The 15017-nt window shown below is 46.7% G+C and overlaps 1 long non-coding RNA gene across 3 annotated transcripts in view; it reads left to right on the top strand.

Moving 5' to 3' along the window:
* Positions 1-1591: 1591 nt before the first annotated feature.
* The window catches only part of LOC123771641 (uncharacterized), a 69435-nt gene continuing 56009 nt past the window's right edge, over positions 1592-15017 (top strand). Inside the window, exons 1-2 of one of the 3 annotated variants that reach the window (XR_006774538.2) lie at positions 1592-2992; positions 5938-6084. This is a non-coding gene — a long non-coding RNA (uncharacterized lncRNA). The remainder of the gene's footprint in view (positions 2993-5937; positions 6085-15017) is intronic. The other 2 variants (XR_011224661.1, XR_011224662.1) reach the window with 2 other exon arrangements.

Below are 15017 nucleotides of genomic sequence, written 5' to 3' on the forward strand. Positions count from 1 at the left end.
GTCTCCATCTTGAAAAACATAAATTAATAAATGAGTCGCAACATAGTTTTACAAATGGCCGTTCATGTTTAACAAATTTGCTAACTTTTTATTCCAGCATAGTTGAGGCAGTTGATAGTGGAAAGGATTGTGATGTTGTGTACCTTGACTTTAGCAAAGCTTTTGATAGTGCCACATGAAAGACTAATTAAAAAAATAGAGGCTCATGGTATTGGGGGTGCTATATTAACTTGGATTAGGGCATGGCTATTCCAAAGGAAACAGAGAGTTAGTATAAATGGGGTTAAGTCAGAGTGGGATAATGTTGTTAGTGGAGTACCTCAGGGCTCTGTCCTGGGACCTCTGTTGTTTATAATATATAGATTCAGGTTTGAGTAGCAACATTTGCAAATTTGCCGATGATACGAAAATCGGTAGGGAAATTAATTCGGAGGAGGACTCACTATCACTTCAAGTTGATCTAGATAGGGTTTTGAAATGGTCAAATGAATGGCAAATGCAGTTTAATGCTGATAAATGTAAAGTTCTGAGGCTAGGAAATGATGAAAGAGTTACAAGATACGAGCTAGATGGTGTTGAGATTGCGAAGTCGGATTGCGAAAGGGATCTGGGAGTTATGCATGATTAGTAAGAATTTAAAACAAAAGGATCAATGCATGAATGTTCGTAATAAGGCGAATAGGACACTGGGATTTATTAATCGAAGCGTTAGTAACAAGACACCTGGTGTGGTTCTTAAGCTATATCTTGCTCTGGTTAGGCCCCATTTAGATTATGCAGTTCAGTTTTGGTCGCCGTATTATAGAATGGATATAAATTCACTTGAACGTGTCCAACGTAGGATGACTAAGTTAATTCCCCAAATTAGAAATCTTTCATATGAAGAAAGATTAAGAAAGCTTAAGTTGCATTCACTGGAAAGGCGAAGAGTTAGGGGTGACATGATAGAGGTTTACAAGTGGATGAATGGACATAACAGGGGGGATATTAATAGGGTATTAAAATATCAACACAAGGCAGAACACGAAACAATGGGTATAAATTGGATAAGTTTAGATTTAGGAAAGACTTGGGTAAATACTGGTTCAGTAACAGGGTTGTTGATATGTGGAACCAATTGCCGCGTAACGTGGTGGAGGTGGTGTCCCTCGATTGTTTCAAGTGCGGGTTGGACAAGTATATGAGTGGGATTGGGTGGTTACAGAATAGGAGCTGCCTCGTATGGGCCAATAGGCCTTCTGCAGTTACCTTTGTTCTTATGTTCTTAAATCAAGGGACCCAGGATGTGGAATGATCTTCCCAACCATGTTAAAGACTGTACCTCTCTCAACCAGTTTAAGATAAAAACTAAACACTACCTAATAAATTCCCTGTAACCTACCTTACCCCTCTATTGTCAACCCATGTCTGTTATTTATTTTTTTTTTTATCAACACTGTTTGTCAACCTATTATATTTGTGCTGCTTTTTCAGTCATGTTCCCCCTTTTTTTTTATCTTTATTTGTATTTGTTCTCAACACATTTTATTCTTTATGCTCAATTAGTATATATTAAGTTCTAGATATTAATGTTTTTCCTGCCCGAAACGCATTGCGTAATAGTGGCTTTAGGCATTGTATATGTACTAGCTCTATCTATATATCGATCCATTAATGTAACATTACTTGTATGTATGTACATTACCTGAATAAACATATTTATTTTTATTTATTTAATCAGCCTATCGCTTCTCACCTCCAGCAGGTTCCACCTGGTCGGGTCTCTTCACAAGTAGGAACTAGCAGACGCTCTTGCCTGTCCCAGTCACATGCCTCATTCGCCCAGGCTGCTAATCGATTTTCCCTCCTGGGTAGCCTTGACACTGACGGAAACTCATCCACAGATACAGACGTGGACGCTCAGTCTCGGCCGGAGCCTATATAGCACTCGTCACCCTCCTGCCTCTCCTCAAAGAAGCCAACACCGGCGTCGTCGACACACCCATCGATCAGGAGGTACTGCTCCAACAGACAGTCCTGATGATCCTCTGGTCCCCCAGGCACTTTCCCAAGGGATTGTGACACCGGGGGAACATGAGGCCCAGAGTGAGGCTCCCACCAGTCGCAGACGCCGTCAAGAGAGTTCGCGAGCCGACCACCGCTTCCGTCAGGCATAGAGAGAAGCATAGATCAACATCCTCTGGACTGGAAGTCATTGATACCACACATTTTACTTACTTTGTATGAGGGTTTTATGGCTTTTTCTAGTGGTTCCCCCTTTGGAGACGTCTGTGCACTGATGGTCAAAAAGTTAGCTGTTGTATTTCAGGGATAATGGCGCCCCATCCTGAGAATACTGTGGTGTTTTGGAATGCCCGCTCCTTTTTAAGAAGACGCAATTTCTACGCAATTTTGATTCCACCCCGCGTCCATGGACTCGTCATCATTCTCGACTCCTCGACACTGCCATCACTCGTCTCCGGATTGGGCACACTTGCCTGGCCGCACATCTCCATCGTCTACGGCTGGTAGATTCCCCATACTGCCAGTGGTGTCCGACCCAGGAGGATACAGTGGAGCACCTTCTTCTTCACTGCCCTCGATTTCATAGCGCTCGCGTCAGACTACAGAGTGCCGTTCGTAGGCTGAATATTCCCCGCCTCACAGTTCCCGTTCTCCTTGACGGGGCAGGTGCGAGAGATGAAGACGTTCGTCATGACATCCTTCGCCATACCTTCCGCTTCATCCGTTATGTCCGTGGCCTGAAGAGACTAAAATTTGTGGCCTGAGGAGATTGTAGGGTCTATGGCCTGAAGAGACTATAGGGACCCCATCCCTCCGCTATTTCCCGGTATCGGGCAGCCGGGGCGCATCCGATCCCACGATCGTCGTCGCCCCTAAATCAACACAACAACAAAACAGTTCTTGTGTTTACTACACCGCCAGTGATTTCAGTTTTCAGCATGTTTCCTACAGCGTCAGTGGCCTCAGCTCCCCAGTGTGTTTGCTACAGGTTTGTTATTTATGCTAGGTTGTGATTTTGTCCCTGGTATGGCTCCAGGGGGATATGTATATAAAAAAAACCAGTGAAAATGTATGCCTACCTGCTTAAGCTGAACTGGGATATACTTGGCACTGTACCACGAAGTGCCTCTCAATATAATAAGATCTAAATATAATAATTTATATATAATAAGGAAATAAGTATGATTAGAAATTTCCACTCCTGAGCGGTCCGTCTAATTACCACAAGCTACACAAGCTTCAGAAAGCTTATGTTAGTAATGAATAAATATGATATATTTACTCATTATAATGTTGGTGCTGAATGTACAACACGAGAAAACATTATTTTAATCTGAAAAAGTATATTTTTATTAAGAAATTAGACGAAAATAAAGAGCTGGTGACGCCAAATAAAGTTGACGATCCAAGCATAGGTTAGGTTAGTTTAGGTTAGGTCAGCCTAACCTAACATCATATTTATTCATTACTAACATATTGCCAGGAAGCTTTCTGAAGCTTTGTGAAGCTTGTGTAGCCTGTGGTAATTAGACGGACCCCTCCTGAGGGTGACTGAAACATTTCTTTTCCCCTACTGCCATGGATCTATGCATTTTCCTTACATGGAAATGTAATCCAGCCCTTAAGTTTTAACTTAATCTCCGTTAAATAATTCATGAGTAACTGAGCCTTTCCTAACTTAACCTAACCTTACTCCTATTTCTTATACAGTATCCATCAATGATCTGCCTAATGTCTCTAACATTCTTACACCTATATTATTTGCTGACGATACTACCCTCATCTACTCATACCCCAATCCACACACACTAAATAACATTGTAAACTATGAATTAAAAAAAGTTCACTTATGGATGTCAACCAACAAACTCACACTTAACATAGAAAAGACCTACTACATCTTATTTGGAAGTAAATCAATAAATGCAATTCAGCTTCAGATAGACAATGTTAACATCAGCAATAAAAATGATGGAAAGTTCCTTGGCCTATACTGTACTTAGACAAGAGACTTAACTTTAGCACCCACATACAACACAACCAAGAAAGTCTCAAAAACGGTTGGTATACTCTCTAAAATCAGATATTATGTTCCAAACTCTGCTCTCCTCTCACTATACTATGCGCGCATATCTTTATCCCTATCTCACATATGGTATCTGTGCATGGGGGTTCAACCTCTGCAAACTACCTCAAGCCCATCATCACCCAGCAAAAATCTGCTATCAGAACAATAGCAAACTCGGCTTTCAGACAACACTGTCCCCCTGTTTAAATCCCTAAACATGCTAAACATAACCTCACTCCACACATTCTCTTGTCAATTACATTTACAAAACCCTGTTCTTAAGTGCAAACCCTGTTCTGAAACTCATCCTGGACAGATGCAATAGTATTTACCACATAATCACTACACCAGAAATAAATATCACCTTGATATCCCCTTTGAGAGTCGAACTTATCTGTGTAAACACACCATGCAAATAAAGGGACCTGGTCTATGGAACTCGCTCCCTAACGAATTGAAAAGCTGTCAAACTTTTGCCTTATTTAAAAATAAAACCAAAAAGTACTTAATTTCATCTTCATAGTTTCCTACCTAGGTCTTGAAACTTGCACTGTATCTAGTGCTGCCAAATTCCCCAAAATATGTACCTATGCCATACAACTTTACCATTGTAATCATTGCTGTTATCTTATATCATGTTATACACATAGTTTGCTTCATTATATCCTACAATAATCCTCAAATTATGCTAAACTGTACCTGTGGATAACCCTTAAATTTACTTTCATGTACCTACCTTTTTTCTGTCAAATTTCTTATACAATGTATTTTTTTTATACTTTCTTACAATGCATTTTTATGCCTTCTTACAGTGTATTTGTTTATACCTTCTTACAATGTATTTTTATACTTTCTTACAATGTATTTTTATACTTTCTTACAATATACCCGTAAACATTTTTATTTTTGCTAGAAATTACTTTCTTAAAATTATATGTTATATAAGGGATCTGCCTGAAATGCTATGGGTGCTAGTGGCTTTACAAGAATGTAAAACTTCAAGTCTCTGTACTCTAATAAACCCAATGTACCTTCTTGTATATAAATAAATAAATAATAAATAAATCTTGGCCAGGGTGGTGTCTTTTGCTCTACTGGTTAAATAATGCTCTCTCATCCATAAAAGCTCCTAACTAATCAGTAAAGTCTCTATGTACTTATGCAAGCATCTATCTTGAGGTTATCTTGAGATGATTTCGGGGCTTTAGTGTCCCCGCGGCCCAGTCCTCAACCAGGCCTCCACCCCCAGGAAGCAGCCCGTGACAGCTGACTAACACCCAGGTACCTATTTTACTGCTAGGTAACAGGGGCATAGGGTGAAAGAAACTCTGCCCATTGTTTCTCGCCGGCGCCCGGGATCAAACCCGGGACCACAGGATCACAAGTTTAGTGTGCTGTCCGCTTGGCCGACTGGCTCCCATCTACCTCAGTGTTTTAGTAAAATCTTACTCATATGTATAAACTTACCCTGTTATCTATAAATGTAATTCTAATTTGATTTATATTAGTCATTTATTGGAATTAATTAATTGAATTCATTTTTATTAAGTTCATACTAATTACAGGATCATAACTAAGCTATCTAAAGTTAATTATCATTAAGATTATTTTACTTTATGATTATTATTTATTATTATTATTATAATTATTATTATTATTATAATACATTATTCTTGTCAATCGGTATTGATTCTTTTTTTCTTGCCTAACTTTTGTATCCTTGGCTATCTACAGTGATCTTTATTTTACTTCTAATTGTTTGTTATATGTGTATATGCATTTATTATTTTTTTGCTATAGTTACTTTATATTTACAGCAGATTTAGCATTTAACTGTTTTGTAATTGCTTGTCTTATTGCACCAGGACCCCACTTCATCTACATGCAAGCTGATATTGATCCTGAACTAAATCTTCTATCAACTTCATCTACATACAAGCTGATATTGATCCTGTACTAACTCTTCTATCTCAAATCTTCAATAACCAGCATATTGATCATCACTCCTTCAGGTATTACACAGCAAATCTTGCAAAAAAAAAAAAAAAAAATCCAAAATAACACTCATCAGCTTTCAACCAAAATATCAGATCACTTGGTAACATTTTGATGATATAAATGCACTACTCACAGCACCAGGTACTAAACTATTATTCATTATTTTAACAGAAACCTGGCTTAGTAAAGACTACCCAACTCTACAGCTTAGCTGGTTATAAAGCCATTCACAACTGTAGGCCTGATAAAAAAGGTGACACAGCTATATATTACCGAGATACCTTGATCTGCAATAGTGTCATTAGTGATAGAGATGACTACTGTGAATATACCTTTGCTTAGTTCTCGAATAAATACCTTAAATCCTCCTTGACTATTAGAGCTATCTATAGATTTCTCAATACTAACATGGCTTCGTTCTCAGATAACCTAAGGAATCTTATCATAAACAACAATCTCAAGATGTTCACAGTGCTAGTCACAGCACCACAGCATTATTTCATCCATCTAGAAATCTCCAAACGAGTTCTTGTGTTCCTTTACAAATTAACTTGTGGTCAAAAATCACATCATTCTAGGAGGAGACTTCAATATTGACCTAAGTCAACAAAACAACCCCCATGTCGACTATTTCCTAAACTGCATGAACTCCTGTAAGCTAATCCCCACAATCACCAATCCCACCTGAATCACTCAATCATCTGCTACTACCTTGAATCACTTGTGGACTAACATAACAGCTCCCCTTGCATCTGGTATATTCATTGACAGAACAACTGACCACTGTCCTTCCTTTCTCATAGCAAACATGGACATAACACCACCAGAAAACAACAAATTGGCATTCGGGCTACACAGTGAAGCAGCAATAGACAACCTCACAAATACACTTCATAATGTTACCTGGGAATCTGAATTCAGTAATACACAGGATATAAATTCATTAGCTAACCTTTTCCTTTCCAAAACTCTAAGCCTCTACAAACTCATTGTCCCCTCCTCACCAAGCAATTAACTGACAAAAAAATAAACAATTCTTGGCTCACAAGTGGCATATTCAAAGCAATCAACAAGAAACATGAATTTGAAAAAAACATAGTATTGGCCTATTTACAAAGGAAGTAGTTAAGAGGTACTCATCAGTGCTTACCAGTATAACAACAAATGCAAAACTTTCTTATTATGAGAGTAGATTCAAAGAATCAAAAGGCAACATGAAAAGCACATGGAAAGCCATCTCTAACACCCTAGGAATTAAACAACACTCACATAACTAGATAAAACCGCCAAAGGATGGTTGTACACCTGCAACTGATTTAGAAACTGCAACTGAATTTAATAGCTTTTCATCGTTTGGTGCTAACCTTGCCAGAAAAATCCCACAGACTCAGAGACATGTTAACACATCTCTCAGGCAGCTACCCAAACTCTCTTCTCCTTTCACCAGTCAGCCCAACAGATGTTATGTCCATCATTCACTGACTAAACACCAAAGCTGGGGAACATGAGTGAAATACTGTCCATGGTATATAAGAGTGCCTCCCATGCCCTTGCGCCACCCATAGCTCAGCTGTTCAACAAATCCTTAGTTTCATACCCTCTCTGATATCCTTAACCCTTAAACCACGCAATACATACATAAACGATTTGACATAACATAACTTGACATAAGTTTTTAAAACTTACACAAACACTTTCCAATTTGTTTTGCATAATCAACTAGGCAAATGCCCCAACTTTGTCTAAATGATCACAATGTAACTTGAAAAACAAGAGAATCAAAATTAATATTAAAATTGAATATTGAAATCTTCAGATTTTCAATTCAGAATAAAAAATATGAACTATCACCAATTGTTCATTTAATGTTATTATTCTCTCTGAATAGCATATGATCTTCATTTACATTAAATTAGAATATAGATTTTCAGTATAGTTTAAAGTAAAAATATCGTCAATAAGGCATTTGAAATATGTGGCAAATTTAGACCAAAAAATTATACTGTAACTCCAAATGTATAAAGTTTATGAAAAATCCATTCTGAAGGGATTTTAGAACAGCTGAGCACACAATATGTCAAAATAGTGAGAATCAGTCAAAAACTGGAATTTTAGAAGCCACTCAAAGTTGAAACTCTAGTTTCAGAGATAATTGAAGTTGAAGTTATTAGCAATGAATAAAGGTACAGAGCACCACTTGGTTTCTGAACTTAAGTTATCCGAAACTTCCAGTTTTCCGATTGGGGTTGGGGAGTCATGCTACCCGAACAAAGTTCGGGTAGGAAGGGTTATGCCAAGCATCACGCCGGCCTGTGGTGGTGGGTGGGAGATGGTCCAGTTTGCCTACTGTGACTTCACAGATTCACAGTCTATTATTCCTATTATTTTGAATTGTCATAAGGCTGGAATGTTCATTCTGTGCTTTTGTTTTATATATCTGCACAATCAAGAAACATCTGTGCACCATGTTGGCTCCAAATGCACACACTGCGTCAGTGATGGCTGACCGGTGGGTGGATGGATGGGGGAGCTTAGGTGAGAGGCAGTATGAGCGAGAGGGGGAGAATCAGTGAGAGAGGGGGGAGAATTAGTCAGAAAGGGAAGAAGGGGGAGGTAGGGAGAGATGGTAGGCAGGAAGGGAGGGAAGTAGTGAGAATTAGGGAGGGAGGGAAAGGCTGGCTGGCAGGCTGGCTGGCTGGCAGGCTGGCTGGCTGGCAGGCTGGCTGGCTGGCAGGCTGGCTGGCTGGCTGGCTGGCTGGCTGGCAGGCTGGCTGGCTGGCTGGCTGGCAGGCTGGCTGGCTGGCTGGCTGGCTGGCTGGCTGGCTGGCTGGCTGGCAGGCTGGCTGGCTGGCTGGCAGGCTGGCTGGCAGGCAGGCAGGATGGGTGGCTGGCTGGCAGGAAGGCTGGGAAAGAGGCAGGCAGGCAAGGCTGGCAAACAGGCAGGCAGGCAAGGCTGGCAAACAGGCAGGCAGGCAAGGCTTGCAAACAGGCAGGCAGGCAAGGCTTGCAAACAGGCAGGCAGGCAAGGCTTGCAAACAGGCAGGCAGGCAAGGCTTGCAAACAGGCAGGCAGGCAAGGCTGGCAAACAGGCAGGCTTGTAGGCAGGCAGGCAGGCTTGTAGGCAGGCAGGGAGGGAGGGAGGGGTAGTCACGCAGTTCAACCGCGTGACCTTGAAGAGAGAGTATGGGATGTAGGGGGGGGGGGGGGGTTGTCGGTGGTGGGGGAGAGACCGGCTCACTCCTGAAGATAAGCCTAAGACACTCGACCCATTAGCATGATGGCAGGGAGGCAGGCAGGCTGGATAGCAGGCTGGCTGGCAGGCAGAGAGAGAGGCAGGCTGGCTGGCTGACTGGAAGGCAGGCTGGCTGGCAGGCTGGCTGGCAGGATGTTCCTGCAAGCTGGCTGGCAGGATGTTCCTGCAGGCTGGCTGGCAGGATGTGCCTGCAAGCTGGCTGGCAGGATGTTTCTGCTGGCTGGCTGGCTGGCTGGCAGGATGTTCCTGCAGGCTGGCTGGCAGGATGTGCCTGCAGGCTGGCTGGCAGGATGTTTCTGCTGGCTGGCTGGCTGGCAGGATGTTCCTGCTGGCTGGCTGGCAGGATGTTCCTGCTGGCTGGCTGGCTGGCAGGATGTTCCTGCTGGCTGGCTGACTGGCTGGCAGGATGTTCCTGCTGGCTGGCTGACTGGCTGGCAGGATGTTCCTGCTGGCTGGCTGACTGGCTGGCAGGATGTTCCTGCTGGCTGGCTGACTGGCTGGCAGGATGTTCCTGCTGGCTGGCTGGCTGGCTGGCAGGATGTTCCTGCTGGCTGGCTGGCTGGCAGGATGTTCCTGCTGGCTGGCTGGCAGGATGTTCCTGCTGGCTGGCTGGCTGGCAGGATGTTCCTGCTGGCTGGCTGGCTGGCAGGATGTTCCTGCTGGCTGGCTGGCAGGATGTTCCTGCTGGCTGGCTGGCAGGATGTTCCTGCTGGCTGGCTGGCAGGATGTTTCTGCTGGCTGGCTGGCTGGCAGGATGTTTCTGCTGGCTGGCAGGATGTTCCTGTTGGCTGGCTGGCTGGCAGGATGTTCCTGCTGGCTGGCAGGATGTGCCTGCTGGCTGGCTGGCAGGATGTTCCTGCTGGCTGGCTGGCAGGATGTTCCTGCTGGCTGGCTGGCAGGATGTTCCTGCAGGCTGGCTGGCAGGATGTTCCTGCTGGCTGGCTGGCAGGATGTTCCTGCTGGCTGGCTGGCAGGATGTTTCTGCTGGCTGGCTGGCTGGCAGGATGTTCCTGTTGGCTGGCTGGCTGGCAGGATGTTCCTGCTGGCTGGCTGGCTGGCAGGATGTTCCTGCTGGCTGGCTGGCTGGCTGGCTGGCTGGCTGGCTGGCAGGATGTTCCTGCTGGCTGGCTGGCTGGCTGGCAGGATGTTCCTGCTGGCTGGCTGGCAGGATGTTCCTGCTGGCTGGCTGGCAGGATGTTCCTGCTGGCTGGCTGGCTGGGTGGCTGGCAGGATGTTCCTGCTAGCTGGCTGGCAGGATGTGCCTGCAGGCTGGCTGACTGGCTGGCAGGATGTGCCTGCAGGCTGGCTGGCTGGCTGGCAGGATGTGCCTGCAGGCTGGCTGGCTGGCTGACTGGCTGGCAGGATGTGCCTGCAGGCTGGCTGGCAGGATGTGCCTGCAGGCTGGCTGGCTGGCTGGCTGGCAGGATGTGCCTGCAGGCTGGCTGGCTGGCTGGCATGATGTGCCTGCAGGCTGGCATGATGTGCCTGCAGGCTGGCTGGCTGGCATGATGTGCCTGCAGGTTGGCTGGCTGGCTGGCTGGCAGGATGTGCCTGCAGGCTGGCTGGCTGGCTGGCTGGCAGGATGTGCCTGCAGGCTGGCTGGCTGGCTGGCAGGATGTGCCTGCAGGCTGGCTGGCTGGCTGGCAGGATGTGCCTGCAGGCTGGCTGGCTGGCTGGCAGGATGTGCCTGCAGGCTGGCTGGCTGGCTGGCTGGTAGGATGTGCCTGCAGGCTGGCTGGCTGGCTGGCTGGCAGGATGTGCCTGCAGGCTGGCTGGCTGGCAGGATGTGCCTGCAGGCTGGCTGGCTGGCTGGCAGGATGTGCCTGCAGGCTGGCTGGCTGGCTGGCTGGCAGGATGTGCCTGCAGGCTGGCTGGCTGGCTGGCTGGCAGGATGTGCCTGCAGGCTGGCTGGCTGGCTGGCTGGCAGGATGTGCCTGCAGGCTGGCTGGCTGGCAGGATGTGCCTGCAGGCTGGCTGGCTGGCAGGATGTGCCTGCAGGCTGGCTGGCTGGCTGGCTGGCAGGATGTTCCTGCAAGCTGGCTGGCAGGATGTTCCTGCAGGCTGGCTGGCAGGATGTGCCTGCAAGCTGGCTGGCAGGATGTTTCTGCTGGCTGGCTGGCTGGCTGGCAGGATGTTCCTGCAGGCTGGCTGGCAGGATGTGCCTGCAGGCTGGCTGGCAGGATGTTTCTGCTGGCTGGCTGGCTGGCAGGATGTTCCTGCTGGCTGGCTGGCTGGCAGGATGTTCCTGCTGGCTGGCTGGCTGGCAGGATGTTCCTGCTGGCTGGCTGACTGGCTGGCAGGATGTTCCTGCTGGCTGGCTGACTGGCTGGCAGGATGTTCCTGCTGGCTGGCTGACTGGCTGGCAGGATGTTCCTGCTGGCTGGCTGACTGGCTGGCAGGATGTTCCTGCTGGCTGGCTGGCTGGCTGGCAGGATGTTCCTGCTGGCTGGCTGGCTGGCAGGATGTTCCTGCTGGCTGGCTGGCAGGATGTTCCTGCTGGCTGGCTGGCTGGCAGGATGTTCCTGCTGGCTGGCTGGCTGACAGGATGTTCCTGCTGGCTGGCTGGCAGGATGTTCCTGCTGGCTGGCTGGCAGGATGTTCCTGCTGGCTGGCTGGCAGGATGTTTCTGCTGGCTGGCTGGCTGGCAGGATGTTTCTGCTGGCTGGCAGGATGTTCCTGTTGGCTGGCTGGCTGGCAGGATGTTCCTGCTGGCTGGCAGGATGTGCCTGCTGGCTGGCTGGCAGGATGTTCCTGCTGGCTGGCTGGCAGGATGTTCCTGCTGGCTGGCTGGCAGGATGTTCCTGCAGGCTGGCTGGCAGGATGTTCCTGCTGGCTGGCTGGCAGGATGTTCCTGCTGGCTGGCTGGCAGGATGTTTCTGCTGGCTGGCTGGCTGGCAGGATGTTCCTGTTGGCTGGCTGGCTGGCAGGATGTTCCTGCTGGCTGGCTGGCTGGCTGGCTGGCTGGCTGGCTGGCTGGCAGGATGTTCCTGCTGGCTGGCTGGCTGGCTGGCAGGATGTTCCTGCTGGCTGGCTGGCAGGATGTTCCTGCTGGCTGGCTGGCAGGATGTTCCTGCTGGCTGGCTGGCAGGATGTTCCTGCTGGCTGGCTGGCTGGGTGGCTGGCAGGATGTTCCTGCTAGCTGGCTGGCAGGATGTGCCTGCAGGCTGGCTGGCTGGCTGACTGGCTGGCAGGATGTGCCTGCAGGCTGGCTGGCTGGCTGGCTGGCAGGATGTGCCTGCAGGCTGGCTGGCTGGCTGACTGGCTGGCAGGATGTGCCTGCAGGCTGGCTGGCAGGATGTGCCTGCAGGCTGGCTGGCTGGCTGGCTGGCAGGATGTGCCTGCAGGCTGGCTGGCTGGCTGGCATGATGTGCCTGCAGGCTGGCATGATGTGCCTGCAGGCTGGCTGGCTGGCATGATGTGCCTGCAGGTTGGCTGGCTGGCTGGCTGGCAGGATGTGCCTGCAGGCTGGCTGGCTGGCAGGATGTGCCTGCAGGCTGGCTGGCTGGCTGGCAGGATGTGCCTGCAGGCTGGCTGGCTGGCTGGCTGGTAGGATGTGCCTGCAGGCTGGCTGGCTGGCTGGCTGGCAGGATGTGCCTGCAGGCTGGCTGGCTGGCAGGATGTGCCTGCAGGCTGGCTGGCTGGCTGGCTGGCAGGATGTGCCTGCAGGCTGGCTGGCTGGCTGGCTGGCTGGCTGGCAGGATGTGCCTGCAGGCTGGCTGGCTGGCAGGATGTGCCTGCAGGCTGGCTGGCTGGCAGGATGTGCCTGCAGGCTGGCTGGCTGGCTGGCTGGCAGGATGTGCCTGCAGGCTGGCTGGCTGGCAGGATGTGCCTGCAGGCTGGCTGGCTGGCAGGATGTGCCTGCAGGCTGGCTGGCTGGCAGGATGTGCCTGCAGGCTGGCCGGCTGGCATGGTGTGCCTGCAGGCTGGCCGGCTGGCAGGACGTGCCTGCAGGCTAGCCGGCTGGCAGGATGTGCCTGCAGGCTGGCAGGATGTGCCTGCAGGATGTGCCTGCAGGCTGGCTGGCTGGCAGGATGTGCTTGCAGGCTGCCTGGCTGCAGGATGTGCCTGCAGGCTGGCTGGCTGGCAGGATGTGCCTGCAGGCTGGCAGGATGTGCCTGCAGGCTGGCTGGCTGGCTGGCTGGCAGGATGTGCCTGCAGGCTGGCTGGCTGGCTGGCTGGCTGGCTGGCAGGATGTGCCTGCAGGCTGGCTGGCAGGCAGGATGTGCCTGCAGGCTGGCTGGCTGGCAGGATGTGCCTGCAGGCTGGCTGGCTGGCAGGAAACTTCCAGAGGATGTTTGCCAGACGTCTTAATAATCAGCTAGGAACAATTAAGGACTTTTATAAAGCGGATCAGGACTTCACTTATTGGTGAGTACAAACAAAATATTATCACCCGAATATGAATATGAATATATGATCTGCCCGAATGCTTTGCGTAATAGTGGCTTTAGGCATTGTATGTACTAGCTCTATCTATTAATCCAACAAACTTTGTAAAATCTCTTGTATGTATGTACCTTACCTAAATAAACATTTATTTTATTATTTATTTATTTATCACATTTACCCTATGAAGCTGTCGATTTATTTCCCCTAGAGTTTTTTATAAATTTTTCAGAAAAAATTCTTTTTACATTTCTAGTTTATTTTTTCCCTCTATTTCTTGTTTACGAACTTACATGTTAACCGACGGGTCTCGTCCCCAAGGGATTTGGAAACCAAGTGGTGCTCTGTAGTTTTATTTCGTTAATTTAATTGTATGTTTTAATAAACATTGTTTGACATTCATATTCGAATATGTGAAAGTTGTAGGTCAATATGTGTTGAAATGGAGTAAAGAAAAAATAACCCCCTAAAAACACAAAATATAGGGATAATTATAATATGTAATTATAATGATATAGGGGATATATTTACTTTATATAAGTGAAAAAAAACCTAATATGGTCCCTAATCATCAAAAACATAGACAAAGAAAATAGTTTGAAATCAGAAAAAATCAGCCAAAAAAAATTAAGTCCCATATTTTGCGAGATGTGACTTGATTTATTTGTTGATCAATTTCATTCTATCATCACCTAGTTAGGGAAATATATGCACTCTCAAGAATGTAAAGGTTACAACAAAATCAGATGAACAAAGGGAAAAAAAACCTAAAACCTTAAAAAAAAAATAATTCCCATAAAAAAATATTTTTGGGACATTGATGAAAGTAACATATAGTATAGTAACATATTTAACATTGGACAATGTATTTATATGTTATATAACAAAGTAGAGCATAATAACATAGTTACTCATTATTATTTGTGTTATTATGTATTACTCAGTAATGATATAAAGGCACCAACTGCATATCCACTTTGTGGACACTTCTTATTACTACTACTACTACTGCTTTGAGCATCGGACAGGTGCTTGCATCTCTTTATTACTGCATTATCCTTCAGTTCCAGTTATTAGGAGCTGTTCTCATCAACAAAACGTTCTTGCTTTTTAAAAAATCGTCTAAAAAAATTTTCTGAATATATTTTGATAAAAGTTTCACGACACTGAAGCCAGTAAGTTGGAGATTTGTTTAACATTTTTAAGTTATTTTTACATTATTTAAAAAAAATTATTTACAAAGTTTGTAAAAAATTATTTACAAACAGCTCTACTCCTACCTCATAAAATTCGACATACTCAGCCACT

This window comes from Procambarus clarkii, chromosome 75 (genome assembly GCF_040958095.1).
Source record: "Procambarus clarkii isolate CNS0578487 chromosome 75, FALCON_Pclarkii_2.0, whole genome shotgun sequence".
NCBI lineage: Eukaryota > Metazoa > Arthropoda > Malacostraca > Decapoda > Cambaridae > Procambarus > Procambarus clarkii.